At 37.2% G+C, this 22,797-nt stretch overlaps 1 protein-coding gene across 1 annotated transcript in view; it reads right to left on the reverse strand.

Annotated features, from left to right (window-relative positions):
* LOC140672500 (uncharacterized) overlaps positions 1–22,797 on the reverse strand; it is a 126,135-nt gene that overhangs the window by 64,510 nt on the left and 38,828 nt on the right. The window contains exon 4 of the mRNA XM_072904701.1: positions 5,618–5,740. The gene's annotated coding sequence lies outside the window, so the exon portion shown is untranslated. The remainder of the gene's footprint in view (positions 1–5,617; positions 5,741–22,797) is intronic.

Raw genomic sequence — 22,797 nt, forward strand, 5'->3', positions numbered from 1 at the left:
GGAAGATATGCCTTGACTTTGATGCGCTCCTTTTGCCGCGGACGCGGGCGCGAAAGCGCGAGGGTAAACGACACCGTTGATAAGAGCTATCTTACGTGCAGCACGTATTACTTTTATTACAAAAGTGATTTTAGAATAATTTCTTTCCTCCAACAAGAAAGAAATAAGCTAAGAAGAACGACTTTTCATTCACTCTTATATGATTAATTATATTAATCTCATTTGTCTTATGCATCTTAATATTACACGCAGAATAGATTATCCGGGCATTATCATACCATTGATTTTTCACACATTTTCTGTATTTATAGATTTATAGATGCATCAATCGCGCTTATGCGTTTATAGATCTATGAATTCATAAAATTACAGATTGATGACTCAATAAATCCATAAATTTATAGATTCATAAATCAATCGATTGCTTCATTTTAAGCCTATGCAGAATTCTTTATAGATCCATGAATTTGTACATTGGCAAGCCTACAGTTCTGTATACTATGTTCACAGATCGATAGATCGTTAAGTTTTTTTACACACAATATGCGTTTATAAAAAATGACGTTGTTGAGAGATTTCACTATTTTACCTTCAAGATACCTTCATTCTTGTCAATATTGCGATTTGTGATAGGACGTTTAATCAATATGATGTCATTGTGATACTAACATAGAGACTCGTACGAATCGTGTACTAGGAAACAAGGCAAATGGATACAAAAGCATTCGCTGCGCCATCCCATTGCCCATCCTTCCCACGGGGCGCATGAATCATTTATCAGCCTCGATCTCCGATCCAAACCAAAATTATCCGCCTGACGATTCAATCTACAGCCATTTACCCGCTAAACGTCTATGACATTCTTATCGGGCGGCGCAGAACGGGATTGTCGTACGGCGTGTCTTATCGCAGCTGGATCCCCGTTTTATGAGTCCCGACAATCGTAAATACGACGAAGAAACACGCGCTCAATTGGCAGAAAGGCATGCGACGCTGATTGTAAGAACCGTTCAATCAGCTCGTGCACGGTTAATTCGCGAAACGATAGGCGCGATAAAAGTCACCTCACGTCACAAAAAAGACGATTCAATCTCGACCAAGATATACTTGACGTTTACGCAGTACGAATTAATAATACAGCGAGTTTGAACGGTCAGGAAAGATAGGCTTGAATGATAATAATTATAAATAAATGCAAAACACAGTCATTATCTTGTAAAGGCTAAATATTGGGCTATCAAGATATTAATTTTATTACACGCACTTTCGTAGATTCAACCGATTAATTTCAAGTATTAAACAACTTTGAAACCCCCCGTTAAATTTCTAGAGATTGCGAGAAATCAGGTCTCTGATAATGTAGTGAAATTTAATATTAATTAATTTGTACAGTTACAGCTGTCAAACTTACAATCGCCATATTTTGCCGCACATCGGTTGCCTCTCGAATGCAAATCGCGATAAGAGAGGAGGGAAGACGGTGATTTCTCGCGTTCGCGTCGGCGTCGTATAAGGCTCGTTTCTTTGCCGAGGTGCACGAGGTGCGGTAATCTTAAACCCAAGAAAACGAGCGTCCTCGGGCATGGAACGCTGCCGCCGTGTCGCCGTCGCCACCGCTGCCGGACGACGGAAATGAAATACGAGTGAGAGACGAAGGCACGAACTTAATTTAGGTTGTTACGGGCGCGGACCCCACCGTTCTTACTCGCCAAAAACGCGCTGGCTGGTTCGCCGGCGATAAGTCATTGCGACGATAAGCCGTCCGCGGGACGCAAAACGGCGAAGGTCCGCGGACGCAAGTCCGAATTAAGGTTTCACGAAGAAAAATGCGCGGCCGTTATCGCTGGAAGAAAAAAGCATAACATCTTCCTCCGACGGAGAAAGCGTGGAATTTCATTTTTATAGTGTAGACCGCCGTGTTGTGAAGTACTTTGTCTCGGAGACATCATTGTCGCAAAGTGGCTGAGAAATTGCAGGCAATTACGCTCAGACGTTTTTAAGCGCGGCACACGATATATTAATTTGAGGAAGCGACTCGTAGGATCATGGGAAATATTTTTTTCGCAATGCACTTAAATTTTCTCAATGTTGCAATAAGGTTTAATTCTTTAGTTTTATCTTTGGAAGAAATTTAAAACTTATCCAAACTCGCTTGAACTTTTCGCTACGGAAAAGATCCGCAGCTAATTTACGTTTATATTTGTACGAAATAAAAATGACCTCTTTTTCTTTTTTAAAGCAAAGTGATTTTTCTCACAACAACATCGGGCTATAAATATTTCGCTACGAAAGCAGTTTGACACGTTCACCCTCGCGTGCTTCAATCTCAGCGAAAATAATGAAACTTCGGCGAGATACTTTATATGGAACCGAGGGGCCGGTCAGAAGGTGTGGTCCCTGACAGACAACCAGGCGTTGGTCTTAAATCCAAGCCAGGCGGCGAACAGAGACCAGATCCTTCACATCTCCTGCGAACCACTTAGTCAACGAAAGAACGTGCTGCCGCGGGAAGATTCTTATCTGGTGTTTGCCAGGACGCGTCGCTCGTTAAACCTCCGATGCACTTTGGGGGTCAATATGTACATAACGTACCTATAATTTTCCTATCGTACGTGTCAATTTGGGGAAATATTGACATACCGAGATCTTTATTTTATTCTTAATTACGCGCGCGTTGCGCGATAACCGACGTGAAAATTTTCTTATCGATCTACGCTTCATTACTTTATCGCGTAAGATGTTTGGATAAACTGGAGAACAAACAATTTGTTAAAGGATTAAAAAGACAGAGGCGAGTGCACTAACAAGACGTAAATTACTCTGAAAATTTCGCCGATAATTTCTGTTCAAATTTAATCGAATTTAAAATTAATTATTCTTCTATTCTACAATCATATTTATATTCATTTCAATTATTATGCGCTATGTTATCATTAATATTTTTTAAAAATAATTTCGATATACCTATTATAAAAGAAACATCAAGTATGAAGTTTGTTCTTGCATCTCTTTAACAACTATTATACAGCGAAACTTTTAACCGGGCAAACCTCTATAATTAACTTATAGAATGCAAAATTACGCTCATATTCATTTCTGTAAGAAACCTTCAATTAATACCCGAAGCATGCCCTCCCTCCCTCCCTCCCTCCCTCCCTCGCTCGAAAACGCATTTAGATATTAGTTAAGAATATTCCACAAGCAACGCGTTGAAACTACAACAACAAAGTGATTGATCAGACGAGTGCGGCATTTATGCCTCGCGGTTTTCGCCGACAATTACGGGTTTCAAGGATGCCTCGTGCCGATAGGTAGGCAAAGAATTCGTCCTTCCTCGAAGGAAGATCCGAGAGGATGACGAAAGGAACGGCAGTGCCGGGCTATTGTCCAGTGAGAGAATCGAAGAAGAAGCGTCGGTGGAGTGAAAGGAAAGAAGACGGAGGGCCGAGGGGGGATTCACCCCCGGGGGCACGGCATAAATCGCTATGGACAGACAGCATGTTCGACTAATTACAGATCCCTGATTACCGACGGGCGCGACTGCGGCCGCCTAATAAAGAGAAAATAAATTAATAAACCTCTCTAATATCGTGGCCGGCCCATCTCGCCTTGTAGCCCGGCATAAAAAAGAAGTGTTTATTAATTTATTGTGATCGAGCCGCGATAAAAAGCCATGCCGGATCAAAGGATTCGAAAATGTTCTTCGCATTGCAACGACTGGAACCGGCTCCGCCTTCGGTCTTCTGTCTATGTTAATGTGACTTCATCGCACAGTCACTGAAAATTTATTCCTCCTTCTTAGATTAATGTCAAAAATCGTCTCTTCTCTCTGAATTATTATAAACTATTACATTTTTAATATTATTTTCTTTACTTATTAAACAGTATTTATTCTAAAATATACACGGAATAATATAATCTATATATTTTCTATTAATTTTTTTATTAAAATACTAGAAAAGATCTAAACAAAATACTTGATTTAATCTCCTTTAAGAATATATTCTCTAAAATATAATAGAATCAAAATACAAAGACAAATTTTGTTTTATACTTCATAAGGACAAAATATCTTTCATAAAGTATATAAATTATCTCGCTTAACCGAAAGGTTAATTAAGCATAGAAGATTTATTTCCAATTTCTCTACCAATACGTCTCAATTTACCTAGATATTTTCGAATCAACAAGCAAGCTAACCTTTCTATATGATCCCACGTCGAAGATTAAAGCATCAAAGAAACCGTCGGCGAGAATCGATCTGCTGCCCGTATCGAATGGGCGGCGATAATGCGATGGAAAAGAGACACGATCGAAGAAGAAGAAGGGCAGATAGCGGAACACGCTAAACTTCCGCGTGGGCCTTTCCATGGACCTACAAGATGACAGCGGCAAAGGCGTTTGTCCGCTGCTGTGCCGAGACCACGGAAGGATTTATTTTCACAGCGAAGATGCAACTGGAGTTGTGCCCGACGAGGGGCAACGGAGATCTATAATGAACTGTAGCGAAACCTGGTCTCGGGTGTGCTCGCGGGGGCGTTTTCACGAGCAATTAATGTGGCCTTAAAGGGACCGTGCGAAACGCCTCTGCGATAAAGGGACCCGAACAAGAAAGTAATCTAACGCTGTCTCGATTTAAACGAATCTGTCATTTTTATGTATCCAATTGTTACAAACATTTTTTTAATTTATAGTCATAATAGAAATCTATAATCACATATAAAAATAAATTATATTTTGACAGAAAATTTCATTTAATAATTTTCGTAAAAAATAATCTTATATAAAATTATATATCTTTATAATCTTTGCAGAAATTAAAATTAGATTAGGAGAAAATATTCCTATCTTTTTTCTGTTAAATATAAAATTTATATAACAAAAAAATTAACGTATTTCATTTCACAAAAAGTAAAATAAAAAATCTTATGTCGTGCTCACGATAATATACATGATATAATAATAAATATTAATATCAATATTAAAAAATTAAAAATATTAAAAATAATATTGTAATAATTAATAATAATATTATTATTATTATAAATTATTCATAAAAATTACATATATATTTGTATATAAAATACCGTATTATATGATTTATACCGTCTGTCATATTAGAATCTAGTTACAAGGTTCGAAAAGGATGTAACGCGCAATTCATTATGCGTAAAACCGTAACGACATTATTAGGACAAGATCGTTAACGCTTAATTACATTATCGCAAAAGTATTACTAGATAATCGTTGGAGCGGGATGTGACTCGGTTTCTTAATAAGCGAGTATAATCTGCGCGTTGGTGGCACGGCGTCTTTCAAAGGCACCGCTGTCGGATCGTTAGCGGATTGGAAATGCGCTCGCTCTTAATGATTGAGCGAATATCGAAGTCGTCGCGGAGATGAAGAGAGCGAAGCGCGAGATGCTCTCTCTCTCTCTCTCTCTCTCTCTCTCTCTCTCTCTCTCTCTTTTCATCCTCCTCATGCGAGAGATCGAGAGCGCGTCGTCCTTTAAAGAAACGCGGCGGCAATTTTCTATTAAAGCGATAGCCGACCGCCGTGACGGGGCAACAAATTTCTTATAGGCAATGTAAATCGACCCATAAGTCGGTATACTTACACTATTTAGCCAATTAGCGGAATGCGACCGGTTTTATGTACGAAGAAAGACGCCGATCTTCTTCCATTATAGCCGAGTATCCTGATATTGAATTGTGGTTTTACGGCCGGTTGCACCAGTAGGCTAAACATAAAGAACGGATTATTATACATAGATAGTTTACAGTCAGTTCAATTAAAAAACTATTATTTTAAAACACAAATCTATTCAAGATAAATTAATCAAGCTTGACTATGTTATACATATAATGTTATAATTAGATTGTTGGGACACGACTGATAATTATGTTGCATTTGAACAAAAAGGTTGAATAATATCAATAAAATGTCATACAAGTCAAATAATATAAATAAAATATTAATCGGTAGCTTATTCAGTTAAAAATTTGCTTTTAATTATTTTCGACATTTAGATTTTATTATGTAGAGAACACAATTAACGGAATAAAGTAAACAACATTATATTTGATAGATTGAATCTAAAGTTAAGTTCTGAACTTTCAAAATATATGCAGAATAAACAATATACAAAACACCACGGGAGGATCCTGGGAGGGAGTTTTGGGGCTAAATTCCTCTCTCCCCCCCCCCCCCCCGCCCTCGAAAGGGAAAAGATCAATTTTAATAAGAAATCAAATAGTGAAAATAAAGTATATTAATATTAAATCAAATAATTTTATCAAATTCCCCCTTTATTGACATCAGGATCCGCTAATGCAAGACACATATATAGCATAGAAAAATTTCTTCTAAAAATAAGTGAAAACACATGCCAAATACAAAAAGAGTATCCATGCTTCTCTACAACAAATAGAAGTTAAAAAAAAAACAAAAATTCAAAATATTTAATATTAAAATCTGTTATTTATATATATTTTTGGCGCTTTTTACCATAAGATAAAAATTTCACCAATTGATATATAACAGGCAATGGAACATTTTCTAGCAATGTCTTAATAAAATATGAGGAGATATTGTAAAAGTAAGTCTTAAAAATTCAACGTTAATGTGATTTAATAATGCTTTTGCACGGCATTCCCGAAATTAAAATGAATTACTCACAGCACAATAAAATGTATCGCGCAACATTTTCACGATACTTCCAAACTACATAATTAACGCGATAGCGCGATTACACTTCCGATATCGATCGAAAATGATAAAAACTGTTTGAGAACTTGGCTTCCCTTTTAGGATAAAAGTATTTTCCAGGTACTGTGAGTCTTCCCACCGACATCAAAGTGTACTCAAAGTGCACTGAGAGAGTTTCATCAGGCAAAAACCCAATGCAATATATACTTCAAAAAACGAGCCAATACGCTTTGCCTCTATAAAAAATATACTTTCTGAATTAAGATAAATTACAAAATATATTATATTATTATAAATTTTGAAGTTTATTAACTTTTTAAGTTTATTAATAATACAAGTTGTTTAAATATAATTGCTGTTTATAAAAAATGTCGCATTTCAAAGGATATATACAGAGCAAATTGTACTACTATAATATTATAACACACGTACAGAGCATAAAAAACGTTAAGATGTCAGTTCACTGGCATTACATGATGGCAGGCGAGCTTATTCTCGCAAATAGAGACGTGAAAAACTTTTTAAGAACTGAGTAGCTGGAAAAATTACGATCTTCGCGCGACTCAATCGAAGGCCAGAGAAGAGAGCTGTTATTTTTGTTCAATATTATTATTACCCCGAGAGAGAGAGAGAAAACGCATCTCGAAAGGCGCGTTTGCCGGAAAATGCTCCCGGTAATAGCGCCAACCTTGCCGATCCCAAGTTTGCAGTTTTAGTACACGGCGATTGAATAAACATGTCATAACGCAAAGCGACGCCCGAGATACTGACGTTTCGTCCCGGGCAAACTTGTCGGACCATTTCCCGCGGAGTTGCCTCATTCGCAGGCGAATTATGACAGTCGTGCGCGGAACCAGCGAGAGAGTAAGTCGTGAAAAATCCGGCCGTTGTTGCTGCTGTTGCAAGAAAATGAAACTCAGAGAGATGTTAAGTCTGCTACCACGAGAGGAAGTCGCGCGCATCAGGTCTATAGCAGACAGAAGCACGACATCGTAACGTCCCTTGGGGATTTCTCACGTGAATTCTTTATTATATCTAAGTGGAAGGCAAAAAGAATTTTAACAAGCTTACTGAAATATTTTATATTAATACTTTGCATTTGCATCTTTTTTAAATTCATATGCAAAACTTAAAAGTAATAGCATAGACAGAATGTCTAAAGTTTCTTTTTTTGTGAGAAGGATGGCTGGAGCCAAACCTTACTGCAAATTTTATACTTTTGTCTACAAGAACGGGTCTCTGTAACATATATTTCATGTTGAATTAAGAGTCTTATTCGCGATTGAAAACTTACCAAAGCGATTCCTGTCGAACATTTTTAATATACATATATCGCTTTGATAGGTTTTCAATGGCAAATAAGACTCTCAAGTCAACATGAAGCCTCATGATACATAAAGGAACATACGTAACAAAAAAGATGACACGCGAATGCATCGTGAGATTAAATAAGGATGTGGACTTGCCCGCGTAATCTTCCATTCATATGCTAAAACGACATTCGGGATCGGTATGCTCAGACGATGACGAATCCGGGCGTGTCCGCGGATCCGATCGAAGATCGTGACCGCTACCGATTCGTCGATCATGGCTCTATTTTCCAATGCACGCTGCTGATCGGCGCACTTGTCAGGAACAATGAGCCGCTTTCATAAGAAGCTAAATTCCTGAAGTGGAGATACGCGGACACTCTCGGGACCACTTTCGAGCGATTCGGGCGACACAGTGTCGCCAGCGTTAGCAGACGCGTCGGTTATCAATGCAGCCGACACGGTGATTGCCAAGTAAGCTTGATTATTATTGACGCATTCAAATTGTATTTTTTGTTTAATCTCAAGTGGAGCTGGTCGGTCAAAAAATTTCAATTTTATATTTAATATTGAAAATTTTGTAAATCTTCTACTTTCATTGTAATATTAATATAATGATTTCAATGAAAAGAAATTTTAATTTCTGATTAAAATTTCTTTTCATTAAATTCAATTCGAGATTAATGGAAAGGTTCCGTTCACACTTTCTTCAATTGGTTTCAAAACTTTTCAATTTTAATTATTAAAATTGTCGTTTGCTTTGCCTTCAACACCATAACATTTCTTACAGCACATTCGCGAAACAAGCGTGGCCGTTTCTGTATTATAGAATAAAATCAATCGCGAGAAATATCATATATATATATATGATCCCGATGGATGATCGACGTGGCCAAACATCGTAGAATACATCTGCTGTCAGTCGATTGGTCGCGCATAAAAATGTCAGCCGAGCGGGCAGTCGTATAACACTCATGGCTCGCAAACAAATCTTATCCCGCGCATTCCGCGGCCAGAGAGAAAAAGAGAGAGAATGGAGCCCACGAGAGAGGCAATCTACCGAGAGAATGACCTGTATACGCCTCTTACATTAACCCACGACTACCGCGGTTAAATTTCGGTAACGTTTATCGCTCCACAGATCTTATCGTTTGTATTGACGCCGGTCAAAAAAAAATTTACGTACACAATATTATATATATATGTATATAGTATATAAAATATATAGTTCTATTTGAAAAGTAAAATATGTATAAAAAAATTATTAAAAATTCAAAATCTCTTATTCCCATGAAAAGTGATGCAAAAAAGCCTGCAAGTCCAGATAAAATTCTTTCCTCATTAGGCGCACCGGAGACAAGACGATTTGGCGCAGCGTTTATGAGAGAGAGTCCCAGTGAGTAATGGAGGAGAATGAAGGTGCTAGCGCATTTGCCACGCAGCACGCGACGCCTCGGTAACAATGGGACCCTCGCGCGAGATGCACGCGTGGGTGCATCATCGTGCGTTTATTTCGCGAGGACAGCGCGAAATCTCATGTTTACAGCAACGTGGCGTGGGACAAGTGTGCCTCGCATCGCGGTTCTCTGCCATCGGCTTTTGTCTCTGACGATTATTTTTTCTTATTCGCATATCATCGAAACTTGAATAAAGCGCGATATCGAAAAGTGTAAAGAGAGAATGTTTGTAGGATTTTTATTAACATAAATTTTTAAATATAATGGGTGTTGAAAATCAAAATCTAAAAAAAGAATACAAATAAAATTGATAATCTGGACACGGAAGAAGTTTATCGATAAATATGATTGGTACATTATTTTTAAAAGTATATTGTATAATCAGTACTTTATATACTTAATTTACTCCGAGGAGAGAAATTTGAACGTAAAATCTATCAGCGAATTTATATCCCCAAATACGAGGGAAATTATTGTCAATTCTCATAATCTCGATAATGCGGGGAAAATATATCGCCAATAAATAATAAGTATATAGTCAGAGTTTAATGCTTCCACGGAATGTTTTGGAACCACGCATCTGCCGTAGATGTCTGAACACATGAGCACTTATAGAATAATGGTAATTTTATGTCTCCTTTGCTTGTCACTTGCCGAGAATCTGTCTTTCGAAATGGTGAATGGAGACGTAAGAACAATATCGACATTAAAACTGAGCGTCGTATGTCATTCTTAGCGGGTCCGCGGTAAGCGGGATCACCATAATTTTCCTCTACGATAGTGTCGGTCCAAACCGGAAACGTCGTAATCTCGTGAATGTGAGCACACTCACGCGAGCATCCATGAATACCTGGAAAAGGCGCTCACGGCTCACGAGATGCTCAATAATTTAGAAAGTTTGACGTTTAATAATAGTAATCAGCGTCCGAAGATTCATGGCTACGATAATGCTGGATAATATAATGTTTCTAAAAGTCAGCGAATGCCTCTAGAGATCTTTCTGTTATATTCGTGTTATCTCGAATTTTATTTGGCAATAATCGCTTAAATGCCGTGTAAGATCAGCCATACGCGTCACTTTCTACCGTAAATAATAATGCAGTTACCCTGTTTTTTTTTTTTTACATGAAAAAATTATATCTTGGAAAAGCCTAGATATAATAATTGAAATAGATAACTCTATAAGTAATTCTGTGTCTTATAATAGAAAAATAAAACAAGTCTTTATGTAAAATTAATATTCAAGATATATCTGTGGAAAGTGTCCAAGAATTATTGCCGAGTCAGTGTATATGCTTTTAAATGACATTTGTTATAATTTTATTACAAGACACGAAATAAAAATAATATATAATGATGTTCAAGTAATAAAAATTATAAAGTATATGGTAGAAAGTTCGGTAGCCAGTTGCTGAAATTGATCCTACGACCGTGTCTTCCCGATTCACCTACCGCAGATAAGACACCTAGGCGGCGAAAGTCGACGGTCCGAAACCGAAAACCACCCTTCCGCCCTCGGCACTCGCGTAAATCACTCGGGGCGACTTCGGCTTAGCGCGAAATTTACTACCACGTCGTACACGTTCGAAATGCAAACGTTTACGTACGGCGGGCGTAACTTGCAGCCTGCAGCAGCAGCAGCAGCAGCACCAGCTCACCAACGAACATTTGCCGTGGCTCCCATGTGACACTCCACGGCCGATCTTAAATTCGTCCGCCGTTCATCGTGCGGATCAGGGTCTCATCTTGGTCGAAACACAGTTTATAATCTCGCAAAATATTGGTAAATCCTCTATCTTGAAAATTATGATCGAGATTAAATCCGGATAACTTTTTAAATCTGTAATTAAACTATCACGATTTAATTCTCTTGTCAAAAGATAATTTAATTATGCTAGAATAGTGCTTTTTTTTTATTTCAACATTGAGTTTAATCCCGAACAAACTACACTTTCATCGTTTCGTATTATTTTTGCTTCTTAATAAACGAAATATTTATGTATCAATAAATGAGAGGGCAATAAAAAATTGTTTTTTTATTATGAAATTGTTCATGGGAGACTTTAAGTTTCTATTTGCGAGAAATAAAGTGACATTTAGTTGCTTTTAAAGTAATATCAATATTATCGCAAATACTTGTTTTATAATATTGGTATTAATAATGGATATTATTTCTGTGAGAGAATAATGCAGGAATTTAAAACAGGTAACATTGGCACAATCGGAGGAGAACCGCCCGGCACTTTAACCGCTCGGCATAAAATATGTGATTTCTATGCAACGCGAATTTGCATTTATCGCGGACGTAAATGTTAAACAAGAGAGTTTCTATATGAGCAATAACACGTCGCACTGCGTGGAGTAGATTTGACAGGCGTACAGCTGAGAGAACTATAAATCATTAATGAGGTTTAATATATTCTTTCCTCTCTGCACACAACTAATTTCTTAATACTCTATCAATCTCTACGTCGAAAATAACTATTAATCTCGTAACCTAACCGAATCGAGAAAAACACTATTGTATGTTCTATTATTATTCTTACCATTATTATGCTTTGCAACAATTCAGACACATGCTTGTCAACTTTGTTGAATGATTAAAATGTTTTAAGAGAGATTTCCTCTTCCAGTTATCTAAGGTAAAATAAAACATGTAACGAAGAGATATGGAGCCTTTTTCATTTAATTCCTTCTGGCGTATAAAGTCGTTCAAATGATAAGTCCCATGACAAAGATCGTCCCGTACAAGCTTAATAATCCGATATATCGCAGCTGAAGAGATACGATACGTCGATTTCCCAGGACTCTCTACGGCGTATCGTCGCGGCGGATATTTATAGCGAATGGAGAATTACGAGAGTATTAATTTGACAGGGTACGATCGGCTCGACGACAGAGAGTGGTCGGATATAAAGTAAATTATATCGGTGTATCTGCGGCCCGCGGACGCAGAGATTAAAACCGAAAAATCCAAATAAATCCTGTCCACCTCGATGCTGACGGGGCCGCGATGAAATCGATTCGGATCTGCCCCGTTTGCTCGTAGGGAGGCTTAACGCGGCTTAATATGTTTATCGACGCCCGTGATCGCCGCCATCCATTCGTCACGTCCGGACGGTGCATGAGCACGTGTGTACTCACCAGGAATCCGTAGCGCTAATACCGCCGAGACCGCGGAATATTTGGAAAAAATATTTAAAGCGAGTGAGAGAAGAAATAAAATAATGTAAAATCGTTAAAAATGTATATCTTTTTTATATGAATTTCTATTTCCTTTCTCAGCGGAACATAACAATGATCTGAAAGTAATGTAGCAAAATTACATAATAAAATGTAAAAAAAAATTTCTATTTAATTTCACGTACCTAAATATTTTAAGATAAGTGTTTAAGATAAATTAGATGACAATTTTAAATTGACGTCGAGATAAGATCGACTCCGAAATTTGTGTCCAAGGATATTCAAGTTCAAAGAATCCTACCATTATCCGAGATTCTCACACATATTTTATTCTCCCCTACTCCCTATACAACTGTAGACGACCTGTTCGTATGCGCGCGTGCATTCCTGACGCTTAGTCTCTGGCTCGGACGCGGAGCAAGAAGCGGAGGAGAGAGACCGGGACTGAAAAAGACGAATGGTAGACAAATATGGGCAGGACGGTTTCTATGTGCACTTCCCATTACCGGGCACCCACGCACGACGCGGGGTAACGCCGGGACTCGGACAAGAGAAGAAGGAAGGAGTGCGTTGCACTTAATGGATTCCCGAGATTGAATTTATCCCGAGCGCGTTCGCGCAACACGCACGCGGAATATGTCAGGGACGCGCGCCTAATCTCGCGTGATTAACGAGTACGAATATATCGGCGCTTAGTATCGCCGATATTAATAACGTGCGATTCGATCGAAGGAGCGATCGTTGCAATAATGGAGTCGGCAACGACGGCGGTTCGTTAGAAGTAATGAAGATCGATCGCGTTAATGACGATAACACGGCACGCGGCCAAGCGTTTCACGATTAATTGAACGTAACGCGGGATACGCGCGACATTCATATTCGCGGTTGTCGGATCGCTTTTAGAAGGCGCCACATAAGTACCTACGATCACCCTTAAAACAGTAATAATATCAAGAAACTTATAAATTGTACATCTAATGGGCCAAATTTGGAGGACGCAACAAAATAAAAGAGGAAAAGATACATTGCTTACAATATCTTATCTCACTTATCTCCTTAGATAACCACCTTTTTTCTCTTGACGTATAAAAATACTTTTGTCGATGGAACATTCATTGTGGATTTGTTGTAGACCATAACTTTTTAAGGGAGATTCCTTTTTTTTCGACCATTCGCACTTTGCGGTGCTCGAGAACCATCTTACGCCGGTCGGCGATCGAACGTAATATCCCGTCTCATCATAACCGGCGTGTGAATTATGATAATGCGAATGTACACAAGTCGTTCTTTTTATCGGCTCGTATTCCCGCCGCGTGGAGAAAGCTGGGACACACAATAGCGCGTGCGAATCGCGCATATCTCAACTCGACATCCCACATGTCGAACGTTACGCAGGATCACCTTCGCCGAGGATCGAAAATTAGTCGCGAATATAAAAACCACAAGACCTCCCAGGCAAAATCTCCAAAAATAATTTTTAAAAAATTCTGATTAAATGACAAACAATTTCACCTATAATTTACCCATAATTATATAATTATTAAACAAACGGTAAAATATATATATAATACGCGATATATTTATCACACGAATAACGTGAACTAAATAAAAATTAAATAAAAAACTAAAAATAAAAAATTTATACATATAGAAAGTTAATAAAATATTTTTTTACGTGATAATTCTCTTATAACACTTATATTCAATCTTTTCACGTCACCCAGAATCATTTAAAATTTCAGGACGCTACGAGAGCGTCACTGATTTTCCAAATACGACCTAATCCAGTCGTCGTGCCATAACTTATAGCACTCTTTTCATTTTTATGCAAATTCCGGTACTTACAATCTGTCGTTGCGCGCGATCGTGACACCGGATACGTGAAAAAAGGACGTGTCTACTCCGGCGATCTCGTGGCCCGTGAGACTTTCGCTTTCTTACACGAGGACGGGAACATTTGTACATGTCGCGTGCCACTACAATCACCATGATTATACGCAGAGTGAAAGGACTTTCAATGCCTGTGTACGTGCGACATACGTATTTACAAATTTTCCTGTCTTCGCTCAAACGATAAAAATAAATAATTCTCAACTGATCACTATAGTACAAAGCTCCACATCAGATGTTCTAAAGATATTGCATGCTTTCATCGACCGGATTTTTTTAATTGCCTGAAGCGTCTTTTCTTATCAAGGGTCTAATGGGAAACCTAATTAAAGAGATATTTAAATCCGTCTTATAATATTTTTATTTGTATTTGAATATCAGAATCATAATCATTTTTAGATAAAAATAAACATTATTTGTGATACATTTTATTAAAGAATATATCGTGGACGGAATATTGCCACTGAATTTTAAAATGTGTGAAAATATCAAATTATGTAAAAATGTAGACACTCATTAAGTGATACTTAAACCTGGAAATAAATGTGTTAAAAATATCAATATATCTGGATTTAAATTTCATATACACACATTAGTATTCAAATAGTCTTGATGCCGAGGCGCAGTTCATTTGCGAAAGCTGCGCGAAACGGCGTTGATCGTCTTAAAGATAGTGTGTGACTTAAGGCACTAAGTGCGAATCACCGACTGAGTTACAGGTTTCATTTCATATCGATATTCTAATTTTACTACCCGATCGCCGCTCGTAAATGGCGAGGATTAAGAAGTGGCGAGGTGCTAGGTTTTGCGTTACGCGATATGCCGTAGGTGTCGGGAAGTGGAAAACGACGCTAATTGATCGTCATCTTGACATGATGCGACGATCGGGACAAAACTAGCTCTGATTAAAAGCGTGGTTCGTACTCACAAAATGTCGTCAATAAACTGTCCTTGAAATGTGTTCATATCTTTGTTTTTACCGTAGTTTATGTTGACAATGTTTACACCGGCGGTACTGTTTAACTTCATAAAATACTGCAACAAGAAATCAAATATGTACAAACAGTCTCTTTAATAAATAATTCCGATAAAAAATCACTGATATATTTTAATAAATATAATATATTTTATATATATTAATTATAACATATATTATATTATATATTATGTTATATATTTTTTATTATAAAGTAATATATCATTTTTTAAGGTACAGTATTTTTGACCTCAAACAAAGTGTGCAAAATTTCGGCAAATAAAAGTTGCAGCTTAATCCAAATCTATAAGACTTGGGCACATGATAGTACGTATTATTTTTGCTCGACTCACTTGTTGACACTGAGATTCTAAAGCTGATTATACTCGATAATTCTACGTCTCGTTATACTGTGCAACAAATTTCACACAACATCGATCGAAGATTGCTCGCTATCTGTTTACGAGCATCTAGGGAACATCGTGGCAGAGGAAAAATCTTAATGTGAAAGCGCTGTCTAATCGCGAGATAAATTATCTTAAGGAGATATAATAGAAAACGCGCGAGATTGCAAACGCTCTATCGCCGGAAGACGTTAAGTGACTCGGCTTCCATCATTTCAGTGTAGCAATTGATTCAAACGTACGCGCACTTCAGTTCTCTCTAAAAATATACGCTGAAATGTTAGGAACGTGAATCGAGCGCGCCGATCGCGGATGCAAATTTTTCCATCCGCCAAGTAACGAGCCAGTTCTTTGGAAAACTGCACGTGGAACTCAGACTCCAAGAGAGAAGAGAAGAGTAAGGAATAGAGAGAAACGTGATTCGTTCTGTTATAGGAACGCAATTTCCTTTGCAGAATGGCAATTGAAAAGTCTAATAAAATATAAAGATGCTAAAGAGAATTATCAGTTATTACAGATGAAGAGAAACTTATTTATTATTCCGGAGAACAAGTCTCGACAAAATAAATGCATATATAGTTGTGCAGGAAGATGGAAATATATATACACATAGAGGAAGAGGAGAATACATATACATATACTCATAAAATATAATAAATATACAGGAAATGATCTAAATTTTTTCTTAGATGAAATCACGTATTTTTTCTTACAAATATTTTAGAGAATAACGTACAATGAAAATTTCACACGAGACGGTATCATAGAACGTACTATTACAGGATGTATACTCAAATTTTGTAAAAAAAATTCCCTGAGAATTCTAGGATCTTCCAGGTATTTTTGTTCAAAATTCCAGGTAAAATATTTTTAGATGCAATTTTAAAATAAGCTTATTTATTTTAGCGTATCATTTTTTTGACATAAACAAAAAACATATACTTTAAGCAGATTTTAAACTTAAAATATTGAAAATTTTTAAAATAAGTACTTTTTTGACATTTTTTTAAATTCCCTGAATCCTAACGAAATTCCACGAGAATTCCATGATTTTTCAAGGTATAACAAAATTCCCTGAGAATACCAGATTTTCCAGGCTTTTCCCGGGAGTATACACCCTGTATTAATGTCATATACGAAAAAACAAATATAAAAAGAATGAGACAAGAGAATGCGTGGAGAGGAGAGAGACAACGGACGAAGGAGATCGGGGTTCAGAGCGTCCGGGCCCGTAACGTAACTCAGTGCCAGAGCGTTTCTTCCCGGACGTTGTAGCCACGTATCAAATATGCAAATGCGAGTGCATAATTTGTCGTTTGCGCGCGCCGAGACCGCGCAGTGGAAAGACGAGTACAATGCGTCCTGAGCGAATCCTGGGCCTCATCGGGTCCGCCGAGCGGAATCGAGAGTCGGCACGCCAAGTATTTATAACGGATAATTGAGGGGAAGGAAAAGTAAAGAGGAGAAGATTGCAAACCTCATCAGATAATGTATCCGCTCAGAGTATATGGCTCTATTACTTCGGGACTATCTTCGGGCATGTTATTCCGATATAGCTTGATTTTTCGCGCATCCCGATGAAGTTTTCAGCTTCCCCCTTCTCTCTCTCCCCCTCCCTCCCCACCCTCTTTGCTCTGGTTCCTTCCTCGTTCCTTTTCTGTTCACCTTGGTCCCTCGTCCTGCGCTACGTCGTACGATAACGTAATTGGTCCGCGAAATTATCTGATTTGCGGCTCACGACGCGACGGTCGGAAAACGGAGAGACTCGTTCCTCGAGGAGAGGTCCGGACCCCGGAGATTGTACGAGGCCGCTTGCCCGGAGTTGTACGAGTAATTTGTATCGCGAAGTATATTAAGGAAATGCTGATACCGATACAGTATGCGGTTAGCTTCTCATTCAATTCGGGATAAAGTGCACGTGCGATAAAGAGATATTCAAAAGCACATTTTGACGAGATAAGAGAAGCGCAATTGGAAGCTGCGTCGTTTCGCGTAGCAGTTACTGAGGATTGGATCGAAAATGTTACGGGAATAATTTTAAGATAGATAATCTTAAAATCCGCAGAATAATCTGCGTATAATTTTCTTATCGCACCCTGCTTCTTGTAGTATTCCGTGTACAATTTTTATTTCTCCAATTATTTTTCATGTTTTTCACTTTTGTACCTTATTAGGTATTATGTTTAACAACGTTGCGTTGAAAGAGAATTATTTTACAATAAAACGGATTAATTTTAAATGTTTAACCGAGAGTCTCTCTCTCTCTCTCTCTCTCTCTCTCTCTCTCTCTCTCTTATGTTTGTTCTTTTAATTCACGGTGTCCGTCCTACAACTTTCGGAACGCAACGTGTATTTACGCGATGCACATATGCAAATGTCTCCCTTGCGTATGATACAAGTGTTCGTAGCATCATAAATACAAGGTGTAGGAGAATGGTATTGTGAGCGTTGCCATTGTATGGGAGAATTTAAATCAAGGCCCGAAATGCGCGCGCTCGAAACGGACGCTTCCTACCAAGTTTCAAACCAGTATCGAAGCAATATTCGACAACCACCTACGCGTACCCCCGTGGAGAAAGTCGCCCTTCTGCGTCTGAATTTATTGCAATCGTTGCGCGCGCAAAAGTATCCAAGAGGGAGCCCTTAATTTCTCTCGCTCACTACGAGAGCATAAAATTAAACGCCCGAGAACGTAAACAGCTTCTCGCAACTTAGAGAGCTTGTTCCCACGCTTGAATATAAAGGGATCTCTATCTTTATTAAGAATAAATTTCGTATATATTTACTTTTAAGCATAAAAATAATGGAATATTAAGATTATATTAAGATTATATATTCGCTTGAATTATATACTTGAGATGAAATATTTAATACTCAAATTTTTAAATACTTTACTGATATATGTTATAAGTATATCAAAATATTGGATTGTTGAAATCTTGAATTATAAATTTTATTAAGTAATTATAAATTTTAATTATATGTATAATATATTATAATATATGTATAATACAATATTATATATTCAAGTTATAAATTATCGAATGTAATTATATTGAAATAATGAAGGTAAAAGACTTTATTTCAGATTTCAAGCAAATATCAAAGTAAGCGACAGGAATAATAGTACCATCGTTTTACGAGGATCAAGTGCAGCGAACCAGAGAACAGCTTCCCATGCGATGAAGACATTCAAGCTCGAGCGCGCTCGTGATCGCCCCGTAAATTTCCCGGGAACGGCAGATACGATCAGGTCCGCGAATAATTTTTGGATCGGTCATGAATCCTCGCAATTCAGTCTACTCCGATGAAATTTACGGAGATGAAATGTCAAGAGCGAACGATGAACAAGCGGGATAAGTAGACGAGAAGAAAAGAGGGATTACTTTAATTGGGACTTTTCTTTTTTTTTTTTTAAACCAGATATATTTCTGCGGCTAAAGTTTACTTAATTATTAATATTTAATTGATTAAAATGTTCTTTAATAATTTTAATTTAAATTTTATCGATGCATAAAAGCAACAGGTTACTAATTCGATCGATATATCTGTAAATTCATAAATCTATACTCTATAGAGACAGCCAGATCTGGATACATAAATCTGTAAATTGCTGGCTCTATGGATGATTTACAAGTTCATAGATTGCTACGTCCGTACACACAGATGTATAGCTTGTTAAATCTATAAATCTGTAAATCCATAAATTCACATTCTTATACGTTACGTTTAAGCACGAAAACCTGATGTTTGAAGAATGACACGCAGTTTATCACTCCTTCTCCTTTGCTACGCCTTCTGTTCTGTTAGTGATTTAGATTAATAGATTAACGTGATAAATAACTTCGCTAAATTGAGCTTAAGAAAATACAAATGAAAAACTTATTTCTCAACTGCAAGTAACTTGACTGTAACAAAATTTTAATTTTTACCTTATCAATGTAATTAATATAGACAGTTATGTAAAAACAATAATCTCTTTAATAAAATATACATTTTTCAAAAGTATATGGATGAAATAATCTGTTGATGAAAGCAGACACCTTGTATACAACGGAATAATCGTATTTCACAAAATTAATCAATTTTCTTATTATGACTTTTTTCGATAACATCGTATCATCATAAGTATTCCTGGACCTCGGTGGATCTCTATCAAATCACGGCGATCAAAAAATTCCGTGTGTAAAACGATGTTCGTGCCTACTCGACCAAACGCTGTATAAAACGGGCGGACACGTGTCTTTCACTCGACTCGTAAATCGCTCGTGGGTGGAGAGGTTTGAAAGAGAAAATAAAAAAGCATGAGATAGAAGAGAGAAAATTTCTCAATGAGAGAACCTCGGTGCTGGACGTATGCACTGGGATAAACATAACTCCCGCAATCTTTTACGACTCAGATCGAGATAGCGAAGGCACGAAAGAGTAGAGTTTTCGCTTTCGTGATCAGTTTTCTCGTGCCACCCTTCGCGACGTACCCGAAAAGCCATTTCGAGTTATTTCGAATACTTTGCTTCCGGAAATCGTAAACGTGCGCGCACTTGATGAAAGCTCGTCTCATCTCATTGTCAGATAATCGTAAAATCAACGCTGTCGCATCAATCTTACCTTAAGAGTAAGGAAATTTTCATAAAAATTTCGTATGCTAAAGCGGGACAAAATTGCTTTCATTAAAATAGAAATATATTATAGATCTAAAGAAGAATATTTTTTGTAATCATCATACAACCGTGTTTATTTATTATTTACGATAGTATCTCCATGAATGCCTTGAAGAAGAGTAGGATGCTCAGTAGCCCCATTGACCACGACAGACTCTATATAAGAGTTGCAAATTTCCCTGAGATTCGGCCCGAACCAGAGTGGGAAAATCAACACTTTCAAGTGACACATCGGAGAAACTAGGTTCCGGTAGGTAAGCTTTGAAAGCGTCATTACGTGCAAACGACATTCCGCTTAAGTGCTCCATTTATATCCCAGGGTACATAGTGATGGGCAGGCAGAAATTTATAAGCTATAATATTGCTACCACGGTAGTAAAGCATACCGGTATATATCAGCACCGTGAAGATGATTGTCTCGGTATAAACTGTACATCGTGTATATCGTTTGATTTTATTACCGTTCCGCTGATCATAGTCTGTCGTTTTCCTATATAGAGCATGGAGATAGCAGGGTATAAGTCGAATAGTAGGCCTATCATTGCTATTTTATGCGTCTTTGCAGCCAGACTCCGAAAAATTTACAAAGCTCACAGAACGTGAAGAAATTATTTTTTTTTAATCTATCCTGCCAATTGAATAATAAGTTTAAATGTTAAGTAATTAAGTTTTATTCTTTGTAGATGTACATATATATAATTTTATAATTTTAATATTAACTGTACATATAATAATACATGCTATTGCAGAAGTATTTTTGATAGCTCGTGATATCTGGTTTGCATCTTCGTATTACTATACTCGTCATCATCTGATCGAGTTGTATCGAAGAATCAAATAAAGATATCTATGCAATATGCATAGAACCGCGAGAGTTTGTCACTTATATATCTTTACGCCTCGGCTATGAATAAAACTCCGCGAAATGTAGTTGTCTACTTATCAATATATTAGATGAGTCGAGCAGAATAATAAAATAAGCACAACGTTACAAAAGTACATGAGAAGTAAACGATCCACGCATCATTTCTCAGTTAATCGCTCTTTCATAATGCTAATAAGTGTGCATGCTTATTGCATGTAAAAGAATTCTAGAATTCATTTTTATAAATCATACTTCTCCGAATCTCTATGAGTATTTTCAGAAATTTTCAGATTATTTGAGAGGGATTATTTATAGATAAATATATATATTATTTAATTATTCAAGAAAAAATTATTTGAAGAAAAGAAATTTCTATTTTCTTTAGCGTGCACGTTTTAGATAGGTACTTTTAAAAAAATATAACAAGGTTTAGAGTCATACACACAAGAAGAAGGCGAGGACTATTTCACGAGAGAGGAGCGATATAAGGCGACGTACACACGCGCAATGCGTGGGCGTGCGCCACGCGACCGAACGGGTTTCCTCGTCTACCCTCCTCTCGGGATCTTTCTCTTCGAGGCTTCCACGCACAGCGATGCCTCCGCAATGGCACCAATGTGCGTCGTACTTATCCATCTACACGGTGTCTGAAGCAACATGCTTTGCTTTTCGACACGTGAATTTATATAACACTTTCTATATATAGTGTTTAAAATAATTTTTCTAAATATAGTTTAAGCCAGTATGTGCTTCAAAAATTCTTGAATTTTATGTTGTTAAATAACAATTAAATGGAGAGAGTCTTGTGTAAAAGAGTCGGAAAAGATTATAATGCATAGTTACATATTATTAAATATTTTATAAAATTATTTTCCAGGCTTCAATAACAATACAACTTGTAACTAGATGATAATAATAATGGTTTACAGTGATACTGATGAGAATTTTTGATAGAAAATAACGATAGAGAATCATCTAGCTCAAACTTAAAATCAAGAATACATTGAAAAGTCGTAACTATATACATTATATATATATATATATATATATATATATATATATGTATGTATATGTATGTATATTTCATGTATGTACATATTGCCTATAATGTTGGAACATTTTTGTACACTCGACTGTCATATATTCATCATAGATACATAGTCATCGCAGATAACGATCTCCGTCACAGTTGTCAAAACAGATTCGTGAGATATGAGCATTACGTGAAGAAAAGAAAACACGTTACTACCGCCCGGTTAAAACTTTATGGTTACGCACATTTGTGGTGTATGCCAGTCCCCGGCGAGATATGGTCGCATAAACCGCGCGTTGTGATGACCGTA

The sequence above is a fragment of the Anoplolepis gracilipes genome, chromosome 13 (genome assembly GCF_047496725.1).
Source record: "Anoplolepis gracilipes chromosome 13, ASM4749672v1, whole genome shotgun sequence".
In the NCBI taxonomy this organism is placed as follows: domain Eukaryota; kingdom Metazoa; phylum Arthropoda; class Insecta; order Hymenoptera; family Formicidae; genus Anoplolepis; species Anoplolepis gracilipes.